Source organism: Marmota marmota, unplaced genomic scaffold, assembly GCF_001458135.2.
Source record: "Marmota marmota marmota unplaced genomic scaffold, marMar, whole genome shotgun sequence".
In the NCBI taxonomy this organism is placed as follows: Eukaryota; Metazoa; Chordata; class Mammalia; order Rodentia; family Sciuridae; genus Marmota; species Marmota marmota.
The window spans coordinates 41,217,744-41,232,098 of record NW_026000108.1 but is presented as its reverse complement, the minus strand read 5'-3'; the positions used below and the strand labels follow the sequence as shown (position 1 = coordinate 41,232,098).

The window sequence follows — 14,355 nt, the reverse complement described above, 5'->3', positions numbered from 1 at the left end:
TAAAGCTCTTAGCATATTAATTGTAGTTTAAAAAAGATTTCTGATCTAATAATCCCAACATTCTTGCAATATCTGACTCTAGTTTGAATGCTTTTCAGTCTCTTCAAACTATGTTTTCTGCTCCTTCTATGACATCTATTTTACTGTTGTTGTTTTTGAAGGTGCATATATTGTACTGAGTAAATGGAATTGTATAGAAAGGTCTTTAGTAATGTTTTGGTAAATCTCATAATTAGGTTCCAGACTTTTGGTGTGCCTGTGTCTCTGGGCTGCAAACTTTATCTGTACTTCTTAGCTTTGTGCCTTGGGTTTAGGTTTAGGTTTAGGAGATGGCTTGAGGGAACTGAAGTTGGGTACTTCTCTTACCCCATGTGAAAAGCTGGAGTTGGGTATTTCTCTTCCTCTTGGTAAAACTCTTAAAATTCTAGCAGATTAGGCTCTGGTAAAATAATTTCTCTTGATAGCAAGCCTTGTTGTGAAGAACAGAATGCTCTGGCATATTTCAAATTTGTTTCTTTCCCTTTCTCCCTGCCAGAAGCACTGAAGAATTTTTCTCTGATATTTATTCTGAGGACCTGGTAAAGCTTTTGGAGTAAAACCCACAAAAATGTGGGAGTCCTCCTGTGACTGGGTCTGCCCAGAAGGGTTCACAGAGTCTCTAGCAACTAATCAATTCCATTTTTGGTTTTCCTACCCTAGCACTGGTTCTAAGGTGGTCACTGCTCAGGAGTTTCTGCTCTGGTAAGTGGTTCTTTCTGTATTTCCCTGTCTTTCCAATTTTAGGGACATTGATCTGTCCTATGTCCTCACTTCTCTGATGAAGAATTGAAAAAAGAATTGCTGAAATTACAATTTGCTCAGTCTTTTACTGGTAAAACAGAGTGATGGCCTCTAAGGTCCTTAAACATTGGACTGGAAACTGGAAGTCTCCATTTTTCTCACTGTTTTTTTTTTTTCCATCCTGCATCTCCAAGTTTCTATATGGATATTTTTTATGCTGAAAAATTATCACTAACATTTATTATGGTGTAGGTCTATTGCAGTGAATTTTCTTAGCTTCTGTCATCTGAAAATATCTTTCTTTTATCTTGATTTTTGAAGAATTTTTAGTTGGATACAGAATTCTGTGGTGACAGTATTGTTTCCTTTAAAGATGTTCCATTGTCTTGTGTCATGTTTTCTGATTTTCAGTTTCCAGTATGCAGCCAGCCATCATTCATATCATTGTCCCTGGCATATATGTCATTATTGAGGAGACTGCTATTAAGATGTTCTTTCAGTTTATTTTCATTGATTTGACTATCATATGTCTAGGAGTGGTTTTCTCAGATTGATGTTTTCATTAAATTTGCAAATTTTCAATCATTATTTCCTCTCCAAACTTTTTTTTTTCTACTTGATTCTCTATCTCCTCCACTCCTGGGACTCAATGCATGGATGTTATAAACTTGATATTATTTTATGATCATTGATAATGTATTCATTTTTCTCTTTCTTTCAGCTTGAATATTTCTGTCACTTGCTCTTCCCATTCACTGCTCCTTTCTTCTGTGATGTTCTTAAGCCCCAGATAGCTTAGATATTATATTTTTTAGTTCTATATTTTCTGCTTGGTTTTGTTTAGTGTTTGAATAATTCTTTTGAAATAATCCATTTCTTTATCTACTATATCCATAATTTTCTATAAGTTCATTAACACTATTTATAAAAGTTGTTTTACACACCCAATCTGGCAATTCCAAAAACTCAGGTCTTCTTTGAATCTGTTTCTATTGACTGTTTCTACATCCTAATTAGAAGTATAAGTTCTCCTGTGTTATTTCTAAAAAGTGCGAGTTCTCCCAGGATGCAAGTTTCTCACTGGTGTAGAAAAAACTCTGACAAGTTTGAAATGTCAATTTTAGGGGGCAGTGTTCTGTGTCCTCACTAGATGCCTCTATTTTTTTGGCATAGAACTTACCAAGGAAGTGAAACAGTAAGTCCAGAGATGCTGGAGGTACTTGGGTGACTCTAGAAGTCTGAACAATTTTGGATATTAAATGCAGGAAAATTTTCTGGGTTTAATTCTATAACCTACCTTCTCTCTATATACACATTTAATTGATGATCCTCTCCATTCCTATGGCTTTAGATACTTCTACATACTGTCAAAATCAAATCCATTGCTATAATCCAAACCTTTCTCCTGTGTTCCAACTATATACGTTTCCATTTGGAGGTTCTAAAGTTGCTTGCAACTGAGCATGTTGAAAATTTAAGAAATATACACAGTCTTTCTCTTTTTCTCTCTTCCCCTTTCTCTTTTCTGCTAGACTTTAGCATTTCATAATAAAAGTTTTTAAAATATTTTATTATTGTATATGTAACTTTTATGTTTATTAAAAATATTTGGGTACCAATATTAGATTCCTAAGGTATCATTTGTTAAATCATCCAACAACAAGATAAAATATTCACTTCCAATATCCATGCTCTTCTTCTACTTTACATTTTAAATGAGTATAGCAACAAATATTTAATGTTTGTCTCAAAACTGTCCCCAAGAAATGGCAAGTTGTACCCCTAGAAAAGTTCTCATCTTTACTTCACTAGACCATCCAGTTGTGTCCCTTGGAAGGCCAGCTGCTAGGGACCAGTCTCAGGCTGTACCTTGTCTCCAGAACTGGGCTTACAGTTGAACTTTATTTTTCAATAGGTCAATACTATAGTTGAAAAGGCAGAAAAAACATAAAATATGAAGTCAGGGAGATGTGTATTAAAATTCCAACTCCAAAATCCATTAGTTGGTGCTCTGGTTTCAAAGTAGTTTGTCCTCTCTGAACTCATGTTGAGACTTAGTCCCCAGTGGAACAGTGAGTGTCAAGAGGGAATGAGAGTCTTAGGAGATCATTAGGTCCTTAAGAGCGTTTCATGCCTTGCTCATGGGAGTGGCTTCTCCTTACAGAGCAAGTCTGGCCCTCAGCCCTCATCTCCTCTGCATACTCTTGCCCTTCCTCTTTCCCACCATGATATGATGCAGTGTGAGATGCTCACCAGATGCAGCCACCCACTTCCAGATCTGTAAGCCTCTGAAACTTCGAGCTAAATAAACTTCTTTCCTTTATAAATTATCCAGTCTCAGATATTGTGTTAAAGCAACAGCAAATGTACTAAGAGAGTTGAGTAAGCTTAGATAATTCTGGCCTTTCCTTTCCTGAAAAAAGTGGAAATAATGGTACCTTCCTTGCATGATTGCTGTACTAAATAAGAATACTCCAGTATCTAATATATAGTTGGTGCCTTCTAAATGCTAATTTCTTCCCTACTCCTTTTCATTCCAACCTCAAGGAAGTTATGGGAAACAGTGGTAAAAATCATCAAGTAAAGCCACAAAAACAGAGTGAAAGGAAGGTCTATAGAAAAAAAGAAAGATATCTGGAAGTGAATATTGTGCATGTTTGTGTTTTCATTGTGCCCCCTTTTTTAAATCCTAGTTTGTATAGGAAGAGAGAAGAAAACTAGATTTTTTTTTTTTTTTTTGCTAAGGCTGATCACTTTCCACTGAATCCAAGTGTTTTGCAAAATTTCCCCCAGCAGAGAACAGCATCTTACCCCTACTTTTCCATAGCCTCACTGGAGCTTGCACGGGGTAGGGTGGGGGCGTTGTTCTCTGTGGGGAACATTTCTTTCTGGAGGCATCTTTCCTACTGGTAGACCTTGGGAGCTCATGGAAAAATCTATCAACTGACCCTGGGAGAACAGCACCTCAGGCCTTTCTCAGATCTGTAGCACCTACTTTCTACAGAAAAAGAGAGGCTATCTGAAGAAGGTGAATTTGGAATCTGAAAGTAAAGAATTCTTTATTATTATATTCATGAGATTTCTTCCCCCCAGTGGTTTACATGGAAATTTGAGAACAACACTGCCCTTCGGAAAGTGACTTCAGGATTCCACATGTCTTTTGACATTGAGATATAAAATGAAGTAGTGGTGTGCTGGAAAGATGACTCTCTAGAGGGGGGACAGCCTCATCCATATCAGCTGTTGAATCTGTGGTGTCATACTGCCACTGGGGCCAATTACAAGCCTCTAGCGTGACTTTGGTGAGCATGGAGTTGGAAAGAGCCATGATAAGCAGCCCTCTTGACCCAGGCAATCTGGCTCCAGCACAACACTGAGCTTGAGGTTCATGTTTGTGGATCATAGTTATTGGCAAATTCAGCACTTGTTGAAAATAGACATCATCAAGTTCTAGAATTCACTGCTTCTCATTTCTATGGTCTGCATCTTGGCCATTGTTTCTCCAGCTTTTTGAAGCAGCCCAGAAAATCTCACCGCTACAGACCCCAGACCCTTTGACTTAATGAAGATTGATGTCTTCATTAGATTTTGAAAAGGAATGCTTGGACAGTTTATTACCTGGTTGTTGGTGCCTAGTACTCTCTGTTCCATTGCCCATCTCCCCCACCTCCTGTGACACATTCCTGAAAATGCTCCAGGAAAAAAATGTTACAGTCTTGGCAGATCAGCCTCTCTGATTGTGCAATGTCCTTCCTGAGAAACCCCATTCTCCAAAGGCAGCCATTCTGGAACAGGATGGAGAAATGGGGGGCAGGTTGGCTCCCCAGAGGGCAGCACGGGAGGCAGATGGCAATGGACAGGGACAGAATAAATTTATGGTAAATGGCATCCATGGGTCTCTCACCAGCTCATAGCTTTAGAAAAACTATCAAAAGGTTCATTGGAAAGAAGAAGATGAAGAGCAGATTCTTCCAACTATACCACTTTTAATTCTTTTTGTCTCTTACAAGGCAAATTCACAAATATTATCTTGCTTGTTCCTCACAATAGACTGGTGAGACAGTATAATATTGTTTCTCTACAAACTGTATCAATACGTTATAAAATATACTCATGTAATGTACAATGTAAATATTAATAATGGATAATAAATATTAGCATTTCCTCTTTACAGATGAAGACAGCAAGACTCAAAGAAGAGAAATGACTTGTGTAGGGCCACACAAATGTTAATGACAGGGAGGAACTTGAACTCCATTTGTCCCATGCCAGGGTAGAGCATTCCCTATATCACACTGAAGCGTAAGTGTGGCGATTATAGAAGGCTCCCCTCAGCCCCAGTTATTTAATCCCACATGCTAGGTGGAACCAAAACTGCCAGAACTTTTAAACAAGTCTGAAGTGATCCTCTGGAAGGTTCCATGAGCCCCTGGGCAGAAGAGATTCCTTGAGGAGTAGCCAGCAACACCTCACTTACCTGTTAAGGTTGACACAGAAGGAGATATTTTGTAAAAATAAAATATCTATATCATTGTTCACACACCTCAAGCTTCCAAATTTCAAATGAAATATTTACAAATTACATTGCATATCACCCTGTGTTCCTACACTTAGAATGTCCAATACAGCTTACCCAACCTTTTGTTGTAAAATCATCGTAGACTTCATCTTTAGCCACAGTCCTCGGGGCTCTGCCCACAGGCTTCCAGACTGCTGTGCCTCTTGGCTCCTGGCTTTGTTCTGCTCCTGTTGGTGCACTTACCTTCCAGGGTCTCTGCCCCTTTTCTATCTTGCTGATGCTAATCTGTTCAGGAGTGAGGAACTAATCCAGATAACTTGTCGATTAGATTGGCTAAGCTGGAGGAGGTGGGTTTGAAATAAAATCTTGGATAACTCTTCTAGACTTTCTAACATCTTCTGGATGTGTGGTGGGGCTATGGCTGTGTTGCTCAGATGGCTTTACCAGAAGGGCGCCCGCCTTGCTCAGTTGCCATGAATGTTGGTGAGCAATAACCTCTATCTCCACTGAAGACTTCCCTGAGCCTCCAGAAGCTGCTCCCCTTGAAATTCCCCAAGGTTATCTCCTCACTTGTGGGCATGGCTTATAGCCAGCTACTAATATGGAGGCGTAAAAGCACACAGGCCTCTTCCCTCAAGGTGGGACAATTCTGGAGGCTCTCCTTGTTCCTCAGCTTCCCATGGGATCAGGCAGGGACTTATCTGCAACTAAATCTGTGTGTTGGTTTTGCTTGTCCCCTGTCCTGTCTTGCTTCCCTTAGCCCCTTCTTCTTTTTTTTAACATTTTAAAAATATTTTTTTAGTTGAAGTTGACACAATATCTTTATTTATTTTTATGTGGTGCTGATGATTGAACCCAGGGCCTCACACATATGAGGCAGGCTCTCTACCAATGAGCTACAGCCCCAGCCCTTGCCCTCAGCCCCTTCTAGGTTTCACTTGTGAGCACTTTCAGAAGACTCTCAGCTTCTAATTCCAGGGACTCCAACCTACAAGGAGGCTTCCCCTGTTTCCCCTCCCCATATTTCCATATTCTTGCTATATTGGAGAGATAAGACAGCAAAAGAACACTGTTCTCTTCCCTTTCTTTTACCCCAACCCTACATCAACAAAGGAAAGAAATGTAATCATGAAAGAAATAATGCATGATGACACCAAAAAAAAATCATTTGCAAAAGATATATAAGAAATTTAATTATTTGTCAAACCTTGACTTAAAACTTACCGAAAGAGCCACTGTAGTCAGATCTGAGGGTATAGATGAAACAGATACACTCACATCCTCTCCCCCTTTGGAGAAGCTCACAGTCTGAGGAGGTAACCAAGTGAGTAGAACAATTACCCTACCTTGCCATCAATGCTATCATTGAAATCCGAATGCATTCGTTCATTGAAGAAATATTTTAAACATCCACTAAGTGTTTAACTGTGGGAATATAAACAATGCAGAACAAATAACTGCACAGCTTAAAGTCTGAGACATGAGAGCTTTTCCTTCAGCAATGATCCTGGTGGAGTTGAAGAAGGTTGGGGAAGGTGTTTGGATTGAAGGGCAATGTCTTAAAAGGGCGAGGAGTTTGTGGGGACCTGGGGAAACTTTATCACAGCAAGAGATACGGAGAAAGCAGAGAAAAAGGCCAGGATGGATATGCAGAGCTTTATCTGCCAGGCTGAGAAGTTTAGGTTTTATCCTGTAGGTAATTTGGAGCCAGGAATGTGGCTCAGGCCACTTCAGTAGGAGCACGACTATCATCCGCAGGGTAAAGAAGGGAAAGGATTGGATGTAGCTGGGTGGACAGCTGACTTTTGCATGTAATGCACAAACTACACAATGGCATAAGACAGCGCTAATGACCTGTGACATCGTACCTTAGTTATATCATCAGTGCACCAATACGTGTGTCTTTCAGGAGGACAATGCAGAATTAAGTTAAATTAAGTTCTTACTCTTGAGATTTTGATTTGAAAAAGAACCTAAAAATTCTCCTGCTGAGCACTCCCTATGTTTGAGGTGTGTAGCTACCTAGATATGACTTAATAGGTCCAGAAACATCCAAGAGAATCTCTGTCCCCAGGTCTTACATGTTGTCACGAATATCTGAGAAGCCATCATTGCAGATTCATCCCTTGTAACTCATCATCCTCTCATCCAGCCTGGGAGATGAGATTTCAAATTTGGGTGGGAGGGGAGTGGAAAGATTATGAGAGAGATTATGAGTTCACTGTGGCACAGAAGAAGCGGAAATAGTTGCCATGGGGAAGAGAGCTGGGAGGAGAGAAGAGGCTTGAGGGAGGGAATAAACCTTCATGATCTTTCTTTCTTTCACAGTATTGCAGGGAGCAGGTGCCGTCTGATCAAATTCAGTTAAATAACACAGTACCAAGTATTTTGATTATTTGATGATTACAAGGAAAATATAATTTCCCCATATATAGATGAATTCCTTCCATTGCTTACACTTTCCCTAGTAACAATAAAAAACAGCAACAACAATAAACATGGTTTAGATAGTTATTACATGCCTGACAGTAGGCTAAGATTTCTTCCTGTATTTATCTCATTTCATTGTCCCCCCCAAATGACAACAGAAGTATTAGCACTAATTAATCACTATGGAGAAGGAAAGTCATGTGTTCAGAGTTACATAACTTGTTGAGAATGCATGGCTGGAGAAAGACATACCCAGGTCATTCCACTCTGTTCCACTGCCAATGCTTCAACTATTGCCTATGTGACATCCCAAGTATGGCTGTTGCTCCTTCCTCCACCATTTCCAAACCTTTTCACCCATGTCAAGTTGCCTTCATTCACTTTAACATTACCGACCACCTCTCAGGTGGGTTGTACCCTTATCCTCCGTGTAGCTTTCTAGCTGATTTCTACCTTCTTTTAATACTTTCGTGCCTTTAAGGTAGGCAATAAATTTTCTCATGAATAGATAGATCTGTATGTTTTGCTAAAGTTTTTCAGTGACTTTTGTTTTGTTTTCTCTCCCAAAGGTTTTAGGTGATTGCTGAGTAGGGATCAAATCTTCGGTCCTTATCTCCTCAACTGCACCCACAGTGTTGGGTTGGAGGCAGGAAGCCCCTGACTCTTAGCCCCTGACATGGCCGAGATGCGCCCCCCTCAGAGGCCGCATTCGTAGGAAGAAGAAATGCATGTGTGGATCTGATAAGGTCCCAGTGATATCTGGAGAAGATGTCCTATTAGTGAGGATCAGCGATGTTTACCATTTCAGTGCACAGAAGCAAGCCAAGATAACAGTCGGAGAGTCTGTGGACAGAAGTTCATGGAGATCACTGCTTGACAGGTCAGGGTAAAGGTCTCTTTCTTTCAAAATATGTGAAGGGTCAGGAAACGTGTGTACCAGGTGTTTTGTGTTCATGGCTGCCTGGGAAAGATAATTCTGTCTGCTCGATAAGAACATTGTGCTCCACACATCAGGTTGTTTTTTCCAACAGCTATTTTCTGCCTATAAAAATGAGCGCCGCTGGCTCCCAACTTCTTTCCACAAATCCCTCGGGCTACAAACAATAACAAAAGGTATCTTATATTTATACAAAGCTGTCCTCGGAAAAGCTCAAGGACCTGAACGAAGCTTGTTTTTTTTTTTTTTTTTAGTATAAGGAGCTCTTGTATAATCCCCTAGGGGGAAAGGAGCAGAGTGTGACAATTGTCACTCCCAGCGAACAAAACCGAAAACTGAGTTCCCAGCACACGCCACAGCAAAGGGCACCCCCGGCACAGGAAGTCCGTTTTCCCTACTTCCGGTCCAGGGTTCTGCACTCGGCGCAGCACCGCCTCGTTAGAAACCCCGGATGATCTGGAAACCCAGAGGAGACCACTAGCAAGGAAAGATGGGGAGAGAAAAATCCCACCGCCTGAAGTGACTGTCTCACGGCCTTCAGTGACTCTTGTTCTCACTGATCAGGATTCTGCAACCCCTGGAGTGAGCGTCCTTCTTGTCCTCTGTAGGAGTGACCCCGGGGAGAATTTTAATCACCCTCATTAGGCATGACAGCTGATTCCTAGTAGACTCCAGAAGCCTGGATGGTCTGGCAAAGAAGAGCCATCTGAGCAAAGGGCATTCTGTAAATATTTATTACACACTTGGATACAACTATGAGTAAGGCATAAGCCCTGCAGCCAGTAAGTGCATCATCCAGCCGGGGGATAAACACAGGATGAAGGGAGATCTGATTGCTACATGAATGCAGTGGAAGGGCAGTTACTTTTGACTATGAATTTGAGTTAGGAGTCCCTGGGGCTTGGAGGGGAGATTTCAGTGGGGCTGGAGAGATTAATGAGAATGGTTTTAAGGGATCTCTTCTACATTTCATGGAGGTGGTAGCTCTGTATTTAAACCAGCTGGGGAGCTCTTCGAAAACCCTACCCCTAAATATTCTGATTAAATTGATTTGATGTAGCCTGGGCATTGGTAATGTTACAGAGCTCTCCAGTTTATTTTTTCTGAACAACCAAAGTAGAAAATAAAAGAGAGTGTGGGCTTTGGAATGAGACAATTCTGTTCTAGCATCCTGTGACCTTGGGGCACTGCCCATTGTGGGGTGATGTGTGTCTCCAATGATTTCAATGTTTCTTCCTACTTCTGTTGATCTCTAAAGAAACTCTGACACGAGAAATCTCTCTTCTTTTAAAAATTGCCCTTGACTTAAAAGGGCATTGGGAGCCAAGAAACCTGGGTTCTATCTCTGGACTGCTGCTGGGGTGCGGCTCAGCTTGCACATCATGTGTGGAGATAGAGCAGACACTTAGGATTATTATTTGCAAGACACTGTGCTAGGTACTCAACACATCTCTGAGCCTCAATTTCTGCGTGTTGGTGTTTACAGACCAGTATCTGTACGTTGTAAAGTACAAGAGATATAAAATACAGTAGAATAATGAAGTGCACTGCAGAGGACAAGGACATGTATCACAAAGTAAACTTGTGTTTCAGTTATATAGGTATGTGTATGAAATCATGATGCAAAATGTATTTCGTGTTGTGATTTATAAGATAAAAAGTTTGAGATGCTGTTTTTGGCAGTGCATATACTAAAATTGGACCAAGACAGGGAAGGTTACAGTCCACTGTGCACACAAACTCATCAAGTATTCTATATAATTTTATGTTATATTTTTTAACCACAAAAATAAGAAATAAAGTTTGAGGAACATGGAATAATATTGCTCTACAGGAACCCCTTCCTTCTGATCTATTGTTCCTGACTACTCCAGCCTTCTGTGAGCTTGCCATTTTTGGATTTCTGTTAGTTACTGGAGAGTCCTTTTGGTTAAAAGCACCCTTCTGTGTTATTTTGGTCTATGTTTGAAAATTTTTCACATATATTGAATGACTTATTAGACAATGTACACCATCTCCCTCACATTAGGTTTCTGATGTGGATGATCCCATCCAGGACACATAAGAATTAAAAGATTAAATGAAATGTTGCAGGCAAAACTTAGCACAATCACATTGTTCTAAAAAGGAGCTCAGTGCATCATAAAAATTGTTACCCAACTTTCAACCTGACCAGATCTGTACAGTCTGTAATTTGATGCAGACCAAATTACAAAATCATAAATACTTTATGCTTACCTGATTGGAAAAAAACAAGGATTCCAGCCTCAAGCAGACCCTAATGTTGAAGAACAACCATTCTCTGCTGGCATGCCCCATTACCATGCAGGTGCTGGAAAGAGTCAGGGTACTAGGAGCGTGTCCTCCACCCACTCATCCCTTTTGGCCCTTTCCCATGACATGGACTGCTGGACCTGGGAAGGTCAGGCAGAAGGCAGAATATCCTGGCTACAATTTGTTCCAAGGACCAAAACAACTCTATCTCAGTGCCATCAAAATCCATAGGCAGATGGAAGCCGAGGATCAGCTGTGTTGCAAACTGGGCATCTGCCTGAAAGAACAACACAACAGAGAAATGAGAAAGAGCTGATGACCAGAACCTTGAGAAACTAGGGGTAAGATTCAGACATTAGACTAGAAATAAATGACCATCATCAAATAGTAAATGAATAAGCAACTCAGTAGGTCCTAATTGCCTCAAAAATAGGCTGGGAACCAAAGCATTGCCTTGTAAATGATTTGTTTCAGGAAATACCCACTAATCAATTACCAGGGCTTCTGTGTAATAGTTTCTCCAGATTTATAGTTGGTGATCATGTGAATTGGATCATTGATTCTAGAATGAGATAAGCAGCAGTACTGGTAACCTAATCTACTTACTCCAAGTAGCTAGAAAGAAATTAGCTGCCCTTGGTGGAAGCCAGCCAGTTACTGGGAGTGAAAAGAAATCCATTCATCATGGCAGAGTCTCACACCAGCCCAGTCCCCCTGGGGCATACAGCTCTGCTGAGAAGATGTTGATGGAGAAGGGGATAATGGTCCATAAATAGATATTTGGGAGTGGAAGGGGGAGGAAGAAGCCTCAGAAATTGTACTGGGAAAAGTGGACTTTAAGATGACAAAAATTACAAGTAATATAAGAATAATTTTCACCTAAAGAGTAGGACTGCTGAAAGTCACACTAGCTCCTAGTGTGTATGTCTGTAGTATGTGTGTGTGTGTGTGTGTGTGTGTGTGTGTGTGTGTTTCTGGAAGAAAACTGGATTTGAAATTGTACAGTAAAAAGAAAAATATATGTGAGTACTGTAGCCCCATCTAAAAATATATTTCAAACACAATCATTTTTCAGGAAAGAAAAGGCAAGGATGCCTGGAAATAGCTGCATCTAATCAGCCCCCATCCCAAGCAATCAACTGAAGTCCAGGAAATTCCATATGTAACCAGAAGAATAGACTTCCTGGAGCATTTTGCCACAGTTAAGATTAGCGGAAACAGACCCCCATCAGAGCTCCTAACAAAGAACTAAAGGTGAAAAAAGTGTGGTGGGGCTGGGCTGGGAAGGTGGTGGCCCTGGGTAAGAGGGATGGAACCAAACCCCCTCCTCTGCCTTGGCTGTGCCTGTGGTCCTCGATTCTGAGACCCTCTCTGACAGCAGCCCAGAGGAGCCTTCTTCTGCAAGGAGAACGATGAAAACAAAAGTGGCCAGGGCTGAACCTACCTCCTGATTCATCCCCACAATCTTTAAAAATATAGAGTGGTTCATGATGAGAATTTTCTGGATCCTTCCCTTGCCAAAGGCCATAAAGGGATTCTCCTGCACAGAAATTCTCCTAAGAAATTTCAAGGTTCCCCTTTCATAAGAAGCTCCCTTCTTCTGTGAAGTCAAAAGACACAAAAAGCACAAACCAAACATAAAGAGATGGTAATTTCTATTTTATTAAAACAAGGAACTTTTACTTACCAAGAACAGGAAGAGAGTAAGAAGATCAGCCACAAACTGGGAAAATATCTTTACCTCTCAACTAACTGAAAAAGGACTGGAACCCAGAATAAAGAAGGCCTATACCCCACCGAAAAATACCCCCCAAGTGGTAAAGCAATTCACAAAGGAAATATAAATGTCTATCAACATATTAAAAGGTCATCAATTTCATTAGTAATTAAGGAGACACAAATTAAAATCATCATGAGGTATCATTTTATACCCACTAGATGAACAAAAAAAATGGAGTTGGACAATAGTAATCATTGATGAGGATGTGGATAAACAGAATCTTTTATACGGCAGTTGTGACTATAAATTAGAATAATTTCCCAATTTCTTGGGAAGACAACTTAACATTACATAGCACAGTAACAATGACATTTCTATGACCCAGCAATTCCACTCCTTGGTGGGTACTCTGGAGAAACTTGCACATGTGCACCAGGAAGTGTACAGAAAACTATTAATATTAGCAAACACAAAAGAAAAACTGAACAAATACTGTTAGGGAACACCTACATTGTAGACAACTATTTTTAACTCGCAAGAATATGATAAACACAAAATGCAGGCTCACAGAATATGACCCGATAAAATTACTTTTGTAAAAAACATGAGTAAACAAAACAAAATTCTCTGTTGGCTTAGTGACAAGGAAAATAAGAGATTCTAGTTAAACATCAGTCTCACTACAATAGGAGGTGAAGGGCCGTCCGTAGGTAACGGTTACTCTCTGGGGAGAGGCTGCCATTCTCTGCAAACATGAACAACTAGCCTGGATTGCACCTTCTGAAGCCCAAGTTAGGGAAAGTGCTGATCATTTGTGGGAGAGCAGTGAATGTTGTTAGCACATGAATGTTGTATGTATCCATGTGGAGAGATCTATCTGAAATGATTTCCTGTGAAGAAATCTGAGGGTTCCTCTGGAATGAGGCCTTTGGTCTAACATGAGAGATACCTACTTTGCACCTTGATTGCTTAAGCTTGACATTGAACTGAGGTTAATTTTTTTTTGTACTGGGGATTGAAATCAGGGGCACTGAACCACTGAGCCACATCCCCAGCCCTATTTTGAATTTTATTTAGAGATAGGGTCTCACTGAGTTGCTTAGTGCCTTCCCATTGCTGGCTTTGAACTCACAATCCTCCTTTCTCAGCCTTCCGAGATACTGGGATTACAGGCGTGCACCACCATGTCCCGCTAATTTTTTTAAAACTTTGAATTTTGAAATGTTAATTCAAAGACCCAATACTTGGAGTCTTGGCATCTTTAGGCTTGAAATCCTAGCACCATTCATGTAGCTACAATCCCCTTTCTAATTGCTATTTCTTTCTTTAATACATTTAGGTCTTATCCACCCTTCCAGAAGGATTATGTGGTTGACAGGATGGCAGCACACTGAAGACAGGAACTCTGTTTTATTCAGCTTTGTAAGCCTAAAACTTGGGAAAATATTTGCTTAATCGTTTAAGATTTTTTTTTATTAAATAGTTTATTTTGAATTGGTAAATGATAACTATAAATTTATGGAATATAACATGATGTTTATATATGTATATAAGTTGTCTAATGATGAAATTAGGGTAATTAGAATATCTGTCATCTCAAATGACTTTTATATGGCAGTTGTGACTATAAATTAGAATAATTTCACCATTTCTTTTGAAGACAACTTGACATTAACTAACCCAGGTAACAATGAC

General features: G+C 40.2%; 1 long non-coding RNA gene across 3 annotated transcripts in view; it reads left to right on the top strand.

Annotated features, from left to right (window-relative positions):
- The first annotated feature begins 323 nt into the window (after positions 1 to 323).
- The window catches only part of LOC107139240, a 41,172-nt gene continuing 27,140 nt past the window's right edge, over positions 324 to 14,355 (top strand). The window contains exons 1-4 of one of the 3 annotated variants that reach the window (XR_007341085.1): positions 324 to 741; positions 8,299 to 9,248; positions 12,016 to 12,194; positions 14,000 to 14,082. This is a non-coding gene — a long non-coding RNA (uncharacterized LOC107139240). The remainder of the gene's footprint in view (positions 742 to 8,298; positions 9,249 to 12,015; positions 12,195 to 13,999; positions 14,083 to 14,355) is intronic. The other 2 variants (XR_007341084.1, XR_001503126.2) reach the window with 2 other exon arrangements.